This window comes from Ambystoma mexicanum, chromosome 5q, assembly GCF_040938575.1.
Source record: "Ambystoma mexicanum isolate Mex_15411 chromosome 5q, UKY_AmexF1_1, whole genome shotgun sequence".
NCBI classification, from domain to species: domain Eukaryota; kingdom Metazoa; phylum Chordata; class Amphibia; order Caudata; family Ambystomatidae; genus Ambystoma; species Ambystoma mexicanum.
Window position 1 is genome coordinate 1,236,613,521 of NC_090933.1, and position 14,071 is coordinate 1,236,627,591.

The following is a 14,071-nucleotide window of genomic DNA, read 5'->3' on the forward strand; positions in this document are numbered from 1 at the left end:
AGGCGCCTAGTCTAATTCTGAATTACTTATTTGATAAAGGTGGCCTGGATTCCCTTCATAGAATGGGTATTCTGGCCCTCTTTGATGAGATTCCGGCGCTTCGCCTGATCACTTCTGCGGATATTCAATTGATGGACTTTATTCATCCTAGCCGTTACGATTATGTGAGATTGGTTATTAACTCCTATGTGGTTCGCAGAATTTTGTTAAAATAAGCAGCCAACCTGCAGAAATATGAGTATGACATTGCGCGATTTTTAAGAATGTGATGAATATACACTCAGAGGTGGGTATGAGGGAGAATCCAGAAAGTACAGGGAGGGAATCAGGGAATGAGGGCAGTCATGCTCAGGGGGATGCTTTCAATGAAGCGCCTAACTGGCGATGGTTGGCTTTAACATTAAAAGACTCGACAGCTCACCTGAAAACACTGAGTGAGCCACTTTAGAGAGAAATAGTTCCTCTATTTTCTTTCATGGCATATTAGAGGATTTAGGAATGTATTGTCCAATGTAGATTTATGTGTGGATTTGAATCAATACAATTTTTTTTCTTCAAGAAACAGCCAAAGTAAATCTGATATTTGATGGTTACGAGGTTATCAATCTACTTGCCTGTTAAAGGTTGAAGGGTAGGCCAAAGGGAGGGTTGGCCGTGGCCATTAAAAAGGTCATAAATATTTGCAAAGTTGAAGAATAAGGTTGGAGGTTAAGATGGACAACGAAATAGCATTTGTACTTTTAATCAATGGGCCTCATTACGAGGTATGGAGGTAGCCTTTTAGCGGTGCCGGTATTTCCCCATTCCCATTTGAGCCGCATAGGGCTCAATGGGAATGGGAATGCCTGTAGAACCTGCACAGTTCATAACTGAACTACAGGTGTACAAGCTACAGGCTTGCTGTGCTTGCGGGTGCCTTTCATTCCGCCAGGCTAGGCCTGGAGGAATGAAAGGCACCCGCGAGCACAACTCAGAGTTCGCTGACAACGGCAAGCATTACAGTACCGTTGTTACCGGACCGGCAACCTCGTAATGAGGCTCAGTGTATACTGGACCTCAGAGAACCATTTAACGATATTCCTTGAAAATGTAAATTGTAGAATATAAGAGTGTCTCTCTAAGTATCCACTGCAACATCAATAGGACCGATACTCAAGAATATCTCGCGCCAGTGATGGCTACAGAAGCCCTGTTTCTTCATCTGTGCACACTTTCTCCTGGCACTCCTGCACCTCTCGTTATTTGTACTTCTGGGACTGTACAGCATCTGACCCATGCGTACTGATAGCATTCTGAGCTACACTGGTAGTAAAGACCCTGAGGTCATGTAAATGCCCTCGCTTCGCTCAGGCGTTAACTTGAGCTTCCACTTCAATAACTCCCAGTAGCCTTCATGATTGGGCTATGAAGCTAAATTAGATCACTCGAATGCTGGCAGTGCCATCGAAAGACAATACGGCAGCAGAGGACAATAATATGGCGTTAATCCCTCATTCCAAGGGCTGGAAGGTGGGGGGTGATGTCCTAGCAGCCCAAGTTATCACCCAGAGAAGCTTTGTTGTGACCATTGTTCACAATGGTCATAACAACGTTCCATTGCTATTATGGCTGGTATAAATCTTCTTTCCCAATATTCAAATGTTTCTCCGTTGTTCTTGTTTTTAAACATAGCATCCTTGCCTCATTGGGCTGAAGGTTCTTATATTAATGATGCCTGATGACTGTTGCCATTAGCCTGGTGAAAGACCAAAGCGAAGACGAGGGCTGTTCCCACCTGATAATGCCCTCAGAATGCAGAAATGTTACATATATATCACCACATCAGTGTATACTATCCAATCATGTCGTCTGAAATATGGGGAATAATTAAGCAATAAGCCCTGAGCCGCTGGGCCATTACCGAGTCATGCCCTGGGGCATTACCTGACTCGGTAATGGCCCCGCGGCGAGAGGCTTATTGCTATTAGTACCCCGGCCCACAAGGCTGGGGTACTAAGAGCAATCTTTTTCTGTTCCGAAATGCTATGGCATTTCGGAACAGAAAAGGAAAAAAAACATCTAAAAGAAAATGGCCAGAGGCGGTTTTCCCCTTCCATGGTGGCCATTGGGAGAGGATGGGCTGGGGACAGAAGTGTTGCCAGCACGTTTGCTCTCGAAAACGAAAGAAAAGGAAGGTAAGTCGGGTTGGGAGGGTGTGGAGGGGATTGTTTGGAGGAATGGGCGGCAGGGGTGTGGAAACCACTTACCTGAATCCCCAGCGGGGGAGGATGGCAGCCTCCTGCCCTGCGGAGGCTCAGAACAGGGATTACCCTGTTCCGAGCATCCTCATTGGCTGAGGAGCTGCCACAACCCCCCGCCAGGGAAGCGAAAGCTTTGAAGGATTCTGTGTAGGGTATGGACCGGGTGAGGACCAATCGATTGTTTGTAACATTCTGATTGACCTTCGCCGGGTACTAATTGATGGTATTGCGCGGCAGTTCCAAGCAACCTGCTTGTTTCATTCCCGAGTGTTGCTTGCTTCCTGCAGCACCTCGTGTTCTCCGCAATACATTCCCATCACTTTCTTTTTAAGTACCTTTTTTTAGTTTCTGTTAGAACACATTTTTTCCATGCTGCCAGCCGATGATGCTCATGCTCCGCCGAACGCTCCTTAGGTACATCCGCTTCGCTCGGGCCATGACTGGTCTTTAACAGTTAGTATTGCCCGCACCTACGTCATACAATTACGTGCCCTTAACATCAATATATACCTAATTCTTGCTTTGTCGCCATCAGGGTCTAGTGTTGTTTTGCTGTTTGACCAGGTTGACTTCTAGAAGTCTCATATTAAGAGGATTCCTAATTGGATATCTGCTTTTAAACCTGATACCAGCCCATCGTTCTGGAATGCTATTAATCAGCTAGAAAGGTCTTGCGATTTGAACTGAGCTGCCTATCATAAGCCGACTTAGGATAGGCAAATACGACCAACCTGAAACTTGGGCATCCCCCTTACCAGACTCTGCAATATTTACTATCATGCTTGTGTACTTTTTCCTTTTGTTTTGTTTCCTAAGTTGTATCAGCGCCGAGATACTTACGGGTTGGGCGTTGCAAATAAATGCAACAAATAAATAAATTAAATAAATAAATAAGCCAGTTGAGACTGCGTTGCAGAGTCAGTGGCTGATGATGGAGAGGCATCTGACTCCCCTGCACTTGTCTATATTTGTTATACTTTTATAATTGGTTATTTATAACGTGCTTAATACCCAGAGGTTTCTAAGCGCAGACCAGGGGATCGAACCTGTGTTGCTCCGCTTGTGCAAGCACGTTGCCCCTGAGCTATCCTCCTGAGACCTATATGTGTGTTCATGTTTAGTGATGCAGACGAAGCACGCTGCAAGCTCAAATGCCTCTGGGTGCCACAATCCCTAAGAAGGCAAGCACAGTACGAGGCTTTGAAGCTGCAAGCTGGGAGGGAGTGAAGACAAAAGCGATTGTGGAAGTGAACCCCTGCAATAGTGAGAATGAGGCCAGAAGGAAAGTTGAGAGCATTTATTCACCAACACACAATGTACAGTGTCCCTCCAGGTGCTCTTCCCACCAATTGACAAAGGATCCCTAGGGAGGGAGGATTCTGCTTGACGGAACACAACCTGCAAAATAATGAGTGTCCACCCTGGTGCTGGCAGAAGATGCCACACAGCTCCCTCTTTCACACACACACAACTGCACAGGCCACCTTCACCTTAACCTCAAAGGAAGACTGGTCTCCCTCTGGTTGTCTGTTTCTTCAGTGTTCTTCAGGACCCACTTCTCTCTCCATGGTGCCTTCACAGTGAATACTCTTTTAAGAGTCCAAGTGCGACCATCGATGGTCACAACCAAATTAGTTATCCCCTCCTGAACCGGCTACTGTTCAGAACATTTCCATAGCTTACACGGGCACAAGGGAGCTGGGAGGGTGACCTTTACCCAATCCCATACTCAGATTCACCTAACCTTTGATGCCCCCTTATTGCCAACTGATCCCTTACTCCTATCCTGCTTGTGCCTATCCCTCTCTCTAATGACCTCTTGGTTGACCTCACTCTGGGGTTGTTCCTAGAATAATCACAGGGGTCAGGTTTCGTGCCAACCCCCTTCTTCCCAATACATCAAATGAGGTTACTGCAGTCATGGAATTGAGTACAGTGCGATAGCCCAAGGACGTTCTTGAAAACCCTTTTCTGAATTCCCACACGTCTCGGTGGCTGCCTGGTGCGCCTCCTTAAGCGTCCTGTTAAACTGATCCAACTGACCATTACTACAGTAATGGAACACAGAGTTTCTGGTCTGTTTTTCTCAACACTGTGCCAGGAACTCTCCTGTTTCCTTCATGCAGAACTGCACTCCATTATCCATTACCAGTAATGTGGGCCAACTCTGCCATATGGACAGGGCCTGCAAGAAAGTGATAACCCTGGACAATGTCAGAGTGCATAACAAATCCCACTTCATGCCATTTGCTGAATTCGTCGATTCACAAAATGGTGTATTGCCTTCCCTGGGTTTAACAAAATCTTGGTCTTGCTTATTCCAGGGTGCCGTGGGGATCTGTACCGGAATCATTGTCGGTGTCCTGACTTTCAAGGTATCTTACACGGCAATTACACACAAATGGTCCACCGTGCTAGACCACCAAAACTGTTCTGGCCACACCCTCTTAGTGGCCGAAATTCCCATGTGGCCTGTGTGTGCCAAATAGGCCAATCTCTGGTGCATCTTTAGTGGGGGAAAGATCTTCTCACCCCTGAACACCACCACTCACTTCACTGACAATTCTTCGTAAACCTATTAGTATGGGCAGAGGACTGTCTCTCTGGCCTTTGTGGAGGCCACCCATACCAATTAACGTCTTAACCTTAAACTGCCACCTCTCTGGAGAACTGACCTCATCCCTTTGGCAATTTTCAGGGGCACGTCTAGCTCATCTACTTCATGGGCACCCCTTTAAAGGTAGACAGGAGAAGAACTTGGCACTGTAAAACGACAAACAAGCCTGACCAATATGGGAGAAATCGTGTCCCCTTTGGAAAAAAGAACAACAGATAGCTTGTGATCAGGACAGATTTCCAAATGTCCACCTCATAAGAACTGCCAGGAATTATCAACGGTTCACATGCAAGCTAAGGCCTTCTTGTCAATCACAGACTAATCAGGCTCCACTGCATTCAACACTTGTGTGTCATATGGAACATTAATTGCCTCACCCTACAGCTTCTAGGCCATAGGTGCTAACATCCACAATGAGTACTGTGAGAAGTCAGTAATGAAACTCAAACACAGGTTAAATGTGGTTTTGGCTAAATACTTTTATTGATAAATAAAATGCGTGTGGGAAAATGTCTTGCTGTCCCTGCACTTGAGGTGTTTCCCTACCTGAACTCAATACTAAGTATATGTCCGTGTCAGAATGTCCAAAACAAAACCGTGCTGTGTCCAAAGTACTATTCTGACCCTCACATTCTAAAGAAATGAACTCTAAGGTGAAAAGGATAATGTCTTTGGCCTTCAGTATTCAAATGGGTAAAGAAATAGGTAACTCCAACAAAAAGTCTCTCACGCATGTGGTTCCTTGCTCCATAGGATGTTTCCCTTCCCTGGATTCTTCTTCATGGTTTCTTAGAAATTACAGTTCTTGGTTTTTCTTTTGTGCTTTTCCAATATGGAAGCACTTTAGGTGGCTTTGCTTTGCGAGTGGTTCTCTTCTTCTCATTTTCTCTCACACTTTTGGATATTGGTGTCGGGTTAAAAGAAAAACGTTGTACCTTCTTTATACATTAATTCCCCTACACAAAGTCTTTATGCCCCTGGATCTTTACAAACATAAACAAAAGGATTTTAAGACTGGAAACCTCTACTTCAGAGGTAAGTTCTTTCTTCTCCTCTGAATTCTGTGGGTTTTTAGTAGTCCTGATATTTCCATCTCAGGACTTCTCTTCCACCCCTTTGGTTCATCCTTAAGTAGTTCATAAACAGTTTTGGCTGTTTATCTTTATGTTTTCAAGACACCTGGTACCCTCCCCTGCCAGGTTGTTTTTATTCTTTGGGTGTCCGTTTGACTAATACCCAAATCTACACAACTTTGTTTGATCTTGGTTTTATCAGGATATTGTGCATATTCTCTTGCAGGGTTTTGTTCCTTATTTTATTAGACCAGCACAGCCTTTCTGGTTATTCTTATATGCTTCTTCATTTTTTAATCATAACCTCTGACATTCATCTGGGCAACCCTCCGAACCACTGTTCTTTACCTGCCAAGCCATTACTAGCTTGGTGCTGTTGAGTCCGAAGAACACGCATTTAAAGGTATTTTAAGTGGTTCTGTCCCCATGGCACACATTAAAGATCCATAGTAACTAGTAAGATTCCACCCTCTACCTTTTAAAAAGACTTGTTCAGTGGACTTGTCAGAGTGCCCACTTCCATTACAAGTGTGCATATCCTGTGTCTTATTTTACAGCGGTAGGTTATAGTGGTTTTGATTAGTGCAATTGTATTATTCGCTTAATTCAAGTATCCCATTTATATTTTTATATAACCTTAGTTGAACTTTCTTTTAATTGATATCAGAGTACTATAATTGTTTGGAATGCTTCTGAGGTAGCTCACATATCTCCCCTCCCTTCTCGCACACAGGTGTTGCCTGTTTTGCTTGATTCTTTTACTCTGCTACCCCTTCCTCACCCCCACCCCCACCAGCCTACTTCTACAGGAGTCTGTCCTGATTGCTTCTGGTTTCACCGTCACCGTCTTGTGGCTAATGCTGGATTTGACTTCATGGACTTCATTGATTCACGGTGCGTCACCCTTTCTCAACTCATGCTGGACTTCCTTTGCACCTTGTACTCATGGTGACCCTGAATCATGCTGTTCCCATCTTCATCTTGTATCCTGGCTTGCAACATTATGTGTTACTATTGACTTCTGCAATTGTATTCGCTCTCCCCTATTTTGACGGCTTACTAGCTGTTCTCTCATCCCCTCCTCCCCTTACTTTCTTCTATGCACTTACTCTATCAGAATTGTCCCTGGATCTAGTATGATAGCAACCCTGTCTGTTCCCCCCTCCCCTTACTTGTTTGTTTTTCCTCCCCCCACCTCCAGCACTATCTGAAATGTCATCAGGCCTAGCACGATAGTCGCTTATTTGGTTCCTCCCCTTCCTTTCTGCACCCCTCTCCCTCACCTTTTGTATTTCTTCTGAACTACCAGAAATGTTGTCAGGCCTTGTACGGTAGTCGCCTGTCTGTTTCCATTTCCTTTCCACTCTCCCTCTCCCTTCCTGATGTATGTCTTAGCTCTTGACCTATCTGAAATGTCGTCAGGCTGAGTAGGATGGTTAATTTCACCTCCTTACTGTTTATGGTCTGTAAGAATGTCATTGTATTTTTCTTTGTTCCCTCCCTTGCCTTGAAGCACTTTGAAACACATCGGTAGGCGCTATACAAATAGACTATCATATCATGTATCATATCTCCTGAAAAGTATAGCCTGCCTGCAGCCCATGCTACCTTAAATGGGTGAAGTAAGTACACCTGGTGGGCTGGGCCTGGTTCACCTTTATTACTGGGATCACTGCTCGTTTCGTAGTTGTGAGGGTCTGAGTAGGAGGTGTATCCATTACTCATTCCTGTACTTTTGAAGAGCAGTAGACATTTAGTCATAGTATAAAATAGGAAATACAGAGAACGGACCCTCCGTGTCGTCTAGGCAGTGACACTCTCCAATACATACCTATTACACAGATAATTCTGGAAGTCAGTGTCAAGGTACAAATGAATGTTCGTTCATTATTCAAAATGGGATTAATAATAGTATTTTAATATATAGTTGGAGATGTCTTACCACAGCTTTAATCCTGACCAATTGTTTTTTCGGGCCGTTCAAGTTCCCATTATTCTTTAGGCAGGGACAGCATCCGGGCCTTTCAACTATTACATTTGAAAGGGGCTTCTGGGAGGCCCCCAGCAACTGCCCAAATGTTGGCAGTCAGTAGTCGTATGACACAGCAATCTTTGCCTTTCATTCTGAATTTTAAATGTGAGCTTTGCAGTACACACATTACAAGCTACGTTAGTTGGAGCCATTCTGGGCATTGCCTCAGGCCTCTGTGGTACCTGTTTTCTCTACATTACTCCCTCGCTGACAAAGACGGACTAATCATGAGACGGCCAGAGAGCAAGGAGCTGAAAAATGAAGCATCCTTTTCAGGCAGCGTTCAGTGTTTTAGCTCCCTGTCTGCTCTCGTGATAATCGATGCCTATTAACCCTCTTGCCTCCATTATAATATAAGCACTCCATGGGTGGCCCAGACCTTCGTCCTCCACTCTAAGCAAAGGGGCTCCCCTACCATCATGTTTAAATGGTTCTCTAGAGCCTCTGCCTTCCGGGTGTTTGGATTGGATTGGATAAGAGTACATTGTGCAACCTTAAGGGACTTTTCCCCATCGACATTTGTCCTGTAAATTTGAGCTGCAGCGGTACTGGATTTTATTTTCACTCTATTTCAAAATGGCAAAGTATTACGTTTTCACACTGGATGGGTATGAGCCCTCGACATCTGCAGAAAGCTCTGTAGGGCAACTCAGTCATGACATGAACAGTGGTTTTTCAAGAGGGAGTTCTTGCGGTCACATAACACTGGTCATTTGTGATCCATGGGATGGGACCCTACAGAAGGGAAAGGTCCACTAGCCTCTGCCCAGACTCCCAGGAGATCATCCTTCAGAGACAGGTGCAGCCCTGCTCGTACTTGACTACTAACATTACGTTCTAGTTGCATAGGCCTGCCGTGTGTGACAACAGGGTGGTTGTATCTATTTGGTGTGAATGCCCTTTTGTCTGCCTCCTGAGCTGGGAACATGGATGGGAAAGTGTATTGCTGCTGAAATACTATGAGGTGCTATTGCTGGAGCCAGCTGCCCTAGGCCTCACTCTTAAAATGGCCATAGTTCAGTGCTTCTTGTCACGTAGCTAAAAGTGGCCAGTTGGAGAGGAGTTAAGTTGACATAATCAGGTGCAGTGCTGGTGTGTTCGTCTGTTAGTTGTGGTGCTTTCTGTTGAGAATTATGTTTGATTGAGTGCATCAAAACAGACACATATTCTTTAAACTCATCCCCAAGCTCGAAGCAGCCCTGTGAGCATCAGAAGCTCTCCTAACCAGAGACAGTGGCGTGTTCATATACCTCCCTGTTACAATTTCATGTGGGGACGAATGGTCATCCATACAGGGCTGCGTCTGCATGCTTAAAAGGGACACGGGCAAACAGTAGACCCAATTCTTCTTGAGGGTAGCACACAACTGGGATAGTTTGGCCTTTCAGAGGCCATTCATTCGTTTGACGATGCCCTTGGACGGGGGATGATAATTGGAACACAACCTATGCTTTATGCCTTATAGAGCTGTTATTTCTATTAACAGCTCATTGAAGAAGTGTGTGCCATTATCTGAGCTTAATACTTTGCACACTCCTCATCAGGGAAACACTTCTCGTACAATAAATTTGGCCACACTTTTGGCATCTGAATGTGTGCATGGAGCAGCCTCAACTCAACAGGAGAAGGGGTACACAACTACTATTCAGTATCTGAATTTGTTGCACTATTCTCCCATGTCAGCGTAGTCGATATGAATCTCATGGAATGGCCCAGTAGGGCGAGGCAAAGTACCTCGCAGTTTTCGCCCTCAACTCTAACAAAAAGTACAGTTGGACACAAACATATTTGTACCAGTCCTCCTTTATGTCTGCAGCAATATTCTGCTTTGACACATGAGAAGGAAAGTGTAGTTGCTTGAACGCAATCAACACCAACTCATCGGACATCACCAATTTACCTATAGCCCCCTGGCACCACATCATGTCTGTTGGGGACTGAACACACCCTCTCTTGACCTACAACACTTTTTTCTCTGATGGAGCCCTACCTTGTAATTCAATTATTTCACTTATGGGAATGGATGTGTAAGGGGCTGGCAATTGTACCTGCATGTTTGCAACTTCAGGGTATTCTGCAATTTCCGGTAAGCGGGAGGTATGCTGTGTTTTTCCCTGCTGTATTTGCTGCAGCATTTTCGAGATACATTTTGTTTGTATTATTGGTGTGGGAGGCGCATTTCACCACTGCTGCTAGAGTGGTTCAGTTTAGGGCATGAATTAACCTGTTCAGCAAAGCCGCATTTTGTACAAGGGACCCATCTCCTCTTTTAAATCTCCTCCTCTTCCACTGTGCTAATTTACAGTGCACCATAATGGTGACGTATGCCAAGTCGGAATAGATTGTCACTTGGCACCCCTATGAGGCTTCCGATGCTTCTATTAAGGCAATGGGTTTAGCTGTTTGGGCCGGCTAATGCATGGGTAACCTTTTCTGCACTATTGTTTCATATTCCCCATACACTAAATGGACAACTGCTACTCCCACATGCCTCCTGCCCATCGCCCGGTCAATCCTTGCTGACCCGTCAATGAAGAACACTTCCCATCATCAAGAGCATAATCGCGTGCTTTTGGTATGTCCTTGTCCGGTCCCTCATAAGTCATACGCCATCATCGTCCGTGACAATCTCTGTCAAAAAGGTGGCTGGGGTCACAGTTTTACACCTCACATAGAGCTCTTGGGTTATTTTCTTACCATAAATAGAAATAAGTTGACCCAGGTATAACATTTCCTGTTGGCAATATTTCAGTTTTGTTCTGTTTACCTTGTACCCCATGTCCCGGGAGGATAGCTCAGGGGCAATGTGCTTGCCTTGGAAGCAAGACTACAAGGAGTAGCACAGGTTCAATTCTTGGGTTCACGCTTAGAAACCTCTGGGTATTAAGCATGTTATAAATAACCTAACCTATCATATCATATCATAACAGTAAATGTTCAAATGATGTTGTAAATGTCCAATTGTTTATATGTTTGCCATTTTCATGCGAAAGCCCTTGACAAGTGAAATTTGATTTTGATTTTGTCTTGCACACACAAAATGGTTGTCCTATCGAAAAACCTTTGATTCCGTGTGATGTAAATATTTTCTGTACTTTAGGTCAATTACCTCCCTTTTCTCTTGTTGCTAACTCTGAAACGTCCATTTTATTTTGAACTGTACTAACATTAGATAAAAAATAAGATTGATTCTACAACAGAGCTTGGAAATTTGTATTCTTCTTTGATGCAGAGGGTGATAAAAAACAGGAGTATTCTGTTAGCACCTATTTCTCTTGGACCTATTCAATTGTAATCATTGTTCACAACACTGTTCGTACATGGCTATTCATATTCCTTTTTAGCTGCTTAGGCCTGCCGCATGGGACAATGGGGTGGTTGTATCTATTTGGTGTGATGGCCCTTTCGTCTTCTGCCTGAGTTGGGAACGGGGATGGGAAACTGTACTGATGCTGAAATACTACGAAGTGTTATTGCTATTTCTGGAGCCTGGCCGCCCAAGGCCTCAATCTTAAAAAGGCCATAGTTCAGTGCTTCTTGACACATGACTAAAAATTGCTCTCCTACCCTCCATTACTGCAAACTTATAATGTTCTCTAGCCCCTACAGGGCACCCTCTATCCCAAGGCTGTCCAACATACGGCCCGCGGGCCACAATGCAGCCCGCCAAGCCATTTTATGCGGCCCGCGAGGCTGTATGTTGGACAACTCCTGAGTAAAAAAAAAAAGAATAATAAAATAAAGATTTTTTTACATTTTTTTTTTTTAAATGTGCCTGTGCGCAAATCTGTTGCTTCCTTTGGTGACCCCATGGGGTCAACAGAGGTAGTTACAGTCCTCAGCCACGAAGCGTTAATTTATTTATTTATGCAATGTTTGTCGGATATCCGACAAACATTGCAGAAATAAATACATTTGTCAAGAAGATCTTGGGACTTGATGATAGAGGAAGGAGAGACTAATTTGTATCACGGCATAGTGAGGCGTACCTCGGGAATACGATTCATTTTCAGTGAGCGCGGGTCCATACAATTGCCCAGTACTCCCACAAACTATGAACAATGGGATTAATATAGTAGCGATTACTTTGCATTTTTAATATCCCATTTCAGGCAAGTAGGACCCACCATGCAAGAGAGGATTAGGCTTTGGCCCAGGCATGCCTGTTCCTCTCTTGCATGGTGCTCTGAGGGGCAAAAGGCGAGCTGAGGTGAAGGAAGGAGGTGGTGAGGTGAGGAGAAGAGAGTGCTGGCCCGGGCGAAGGATTATGTGGACAGGTGCTGTGCAGGAGTTCCTCTCGGCGTGGGCAGCACAGTGGATTCCTGAACCCCTGATTAGCCGTGAGCTGCTGCTCAGAGGGCCATTGTGCGGAGTTACTTTCAAGGTTCGTCATCTCTGGACATATGTTCAGCAGGGGTTGCGGCAACACAGCCTGTCTGCCCCAAAAATCGTTCTTTTGAATTGCGAATGTCACCGAAGATGAACCTTTATCAGCTGAGAAACATAACCTTTGCAGTGCTTTTTTTCCTCGTCTCGATACAAAGAACCGCGGGAGGTCTGTTACGTTTACCTCTAAGCACAGTGCGGATTGATGAAAATGTCCATGCATTATACCAAGTACATTGGACATTATAGATGTGGCCAGTGGGGTACCAAAGCATGGCGAGTACCACATGTACAGCACAATATGTTACCCTAGTAGTGCCCCAATAACACACTGCAACCTGCAAATGGGCCTCAGTGGACCACCTGCCAAGGTTTCTGGAAGTTGCTTATGATCTTGATCTGTGATCTATGATATGATCTGATATGATAGGTTATTTATAACGCGCTTAATACCCATGCAGCAGTGATCCCAATCATAAAAGTGAAACAGGCAAGCCCAACAGGTATAACTTATTTTCACTCTTTTGGTAGCGCAGTCTGAGGGCAGCCTATACCCTTCAGGAGAGGTGTGAGCTGAAACAGTTGCAACACAAAAAACAATAGTACTATGTTCCAAAAATACCTTAGTTCTTGTCTTTCGGATCTCAGCAGAGCCAGGCTTTTCAGCATCAGACCAGAAGCATGGGTGCCTTTGCGCTGGGCTGGGGTCAAGTCGGAGAGCAGCAGCATTGGGCCCCAATGATGCAGTTCTGTTTGGCAGTGATGCTGATTTGCGGGTAGAAAACACTGGGAACAGTAGGCTGTGCCAAGTGGATGGCACTGGAAGACTAAGTGACCTCTGGGCCCGGACAAGGAATACTTGCCTTTGGCGCTGTGCAGGCTCGGCTGACACAACACGGCATATGGTTACGGCAAAGATGTCAAAAATTCAGCATTGTCATTGAGCAGAACTCTGAGATTCAGCGGTGGTTGAGCGTCGAGGTCCTGGATGATTATGATGGTGTCAATTGGGCGAGCGCTGGGCAGCTCCACTCAGGAGGGCCATGGGCCCGTGTGGGGCCGACAGGCCTGTGGGCAGACTGCAACAGGCCTGCTCAAGCCATCCGGCTATTTATTCTAATCTCGGGCCGAGCAGGGCATGATGGGAGGAAGGAACTGCGCTACAATCTGCTCTTCTTCTGGGCTCTGCCTGCTGGAGCTTCCCCCTGCATGTGGGACAGGCAGCTCTGCAGATGCTCAGAGCTTCCGGGGGGCTAGGGGGTTGGAGCTGGGTCCGGGCCTGCCTTCTCACCCTCGTTTAGCGGGGCTTCCCAGAACTGACCCAACCCCTGCCCTCTTGCATGCAACTCATACTTAGCTGGCAGGGGAGATTCTGATCTCAAGGGCAGATCTCCCAGGGTGAGGCTTACCCATTGCACATCAGATTTGCTGACCCCTGCTATGTTCCCAAATGCGGGATACACGACTGCATTATTTCTGGTAGTGTGGGACTGCGTTTGCGCTCTCCCCCTGATTTATTGGTGAAAGAAAAGGTAAAGTGTGCACTAGGCCTGCTAGGTTGAATACTTTAAGATTGTGCTCACATTGCTTTTCTTCAATTAGGTTCACCTTTGGGTGATCGCTTTTCCACATTTTGTCTGTTGAATTGAATTATGCTTATTTCATCACCACAGAAGTAATGTGTATTACAGAGATAAGCTGCCATATGTATTGGGCACACTGC

At 45.3% G+C, this 14,071-nt stretch overlaps 1 non-coding gene across 1 annotated transcript; it reads left to right on the forward strand.

The window, feature by feature from the left end:
- The first annotated feature begins 13,697 nt into the window (after positions 1-13,697).
- Positions 13,698-13,859, forward strand: LOC138498962 (U1 spliceosomal RNA). Its single transcript, XR_011279050.1, has one exon. It is a non-coding gene; the product is annotated as a U1 spliceosomal RNA (small nuclear RNA).
- Positions 13,860-14,071: the final 212 nt, after the last annotated feature.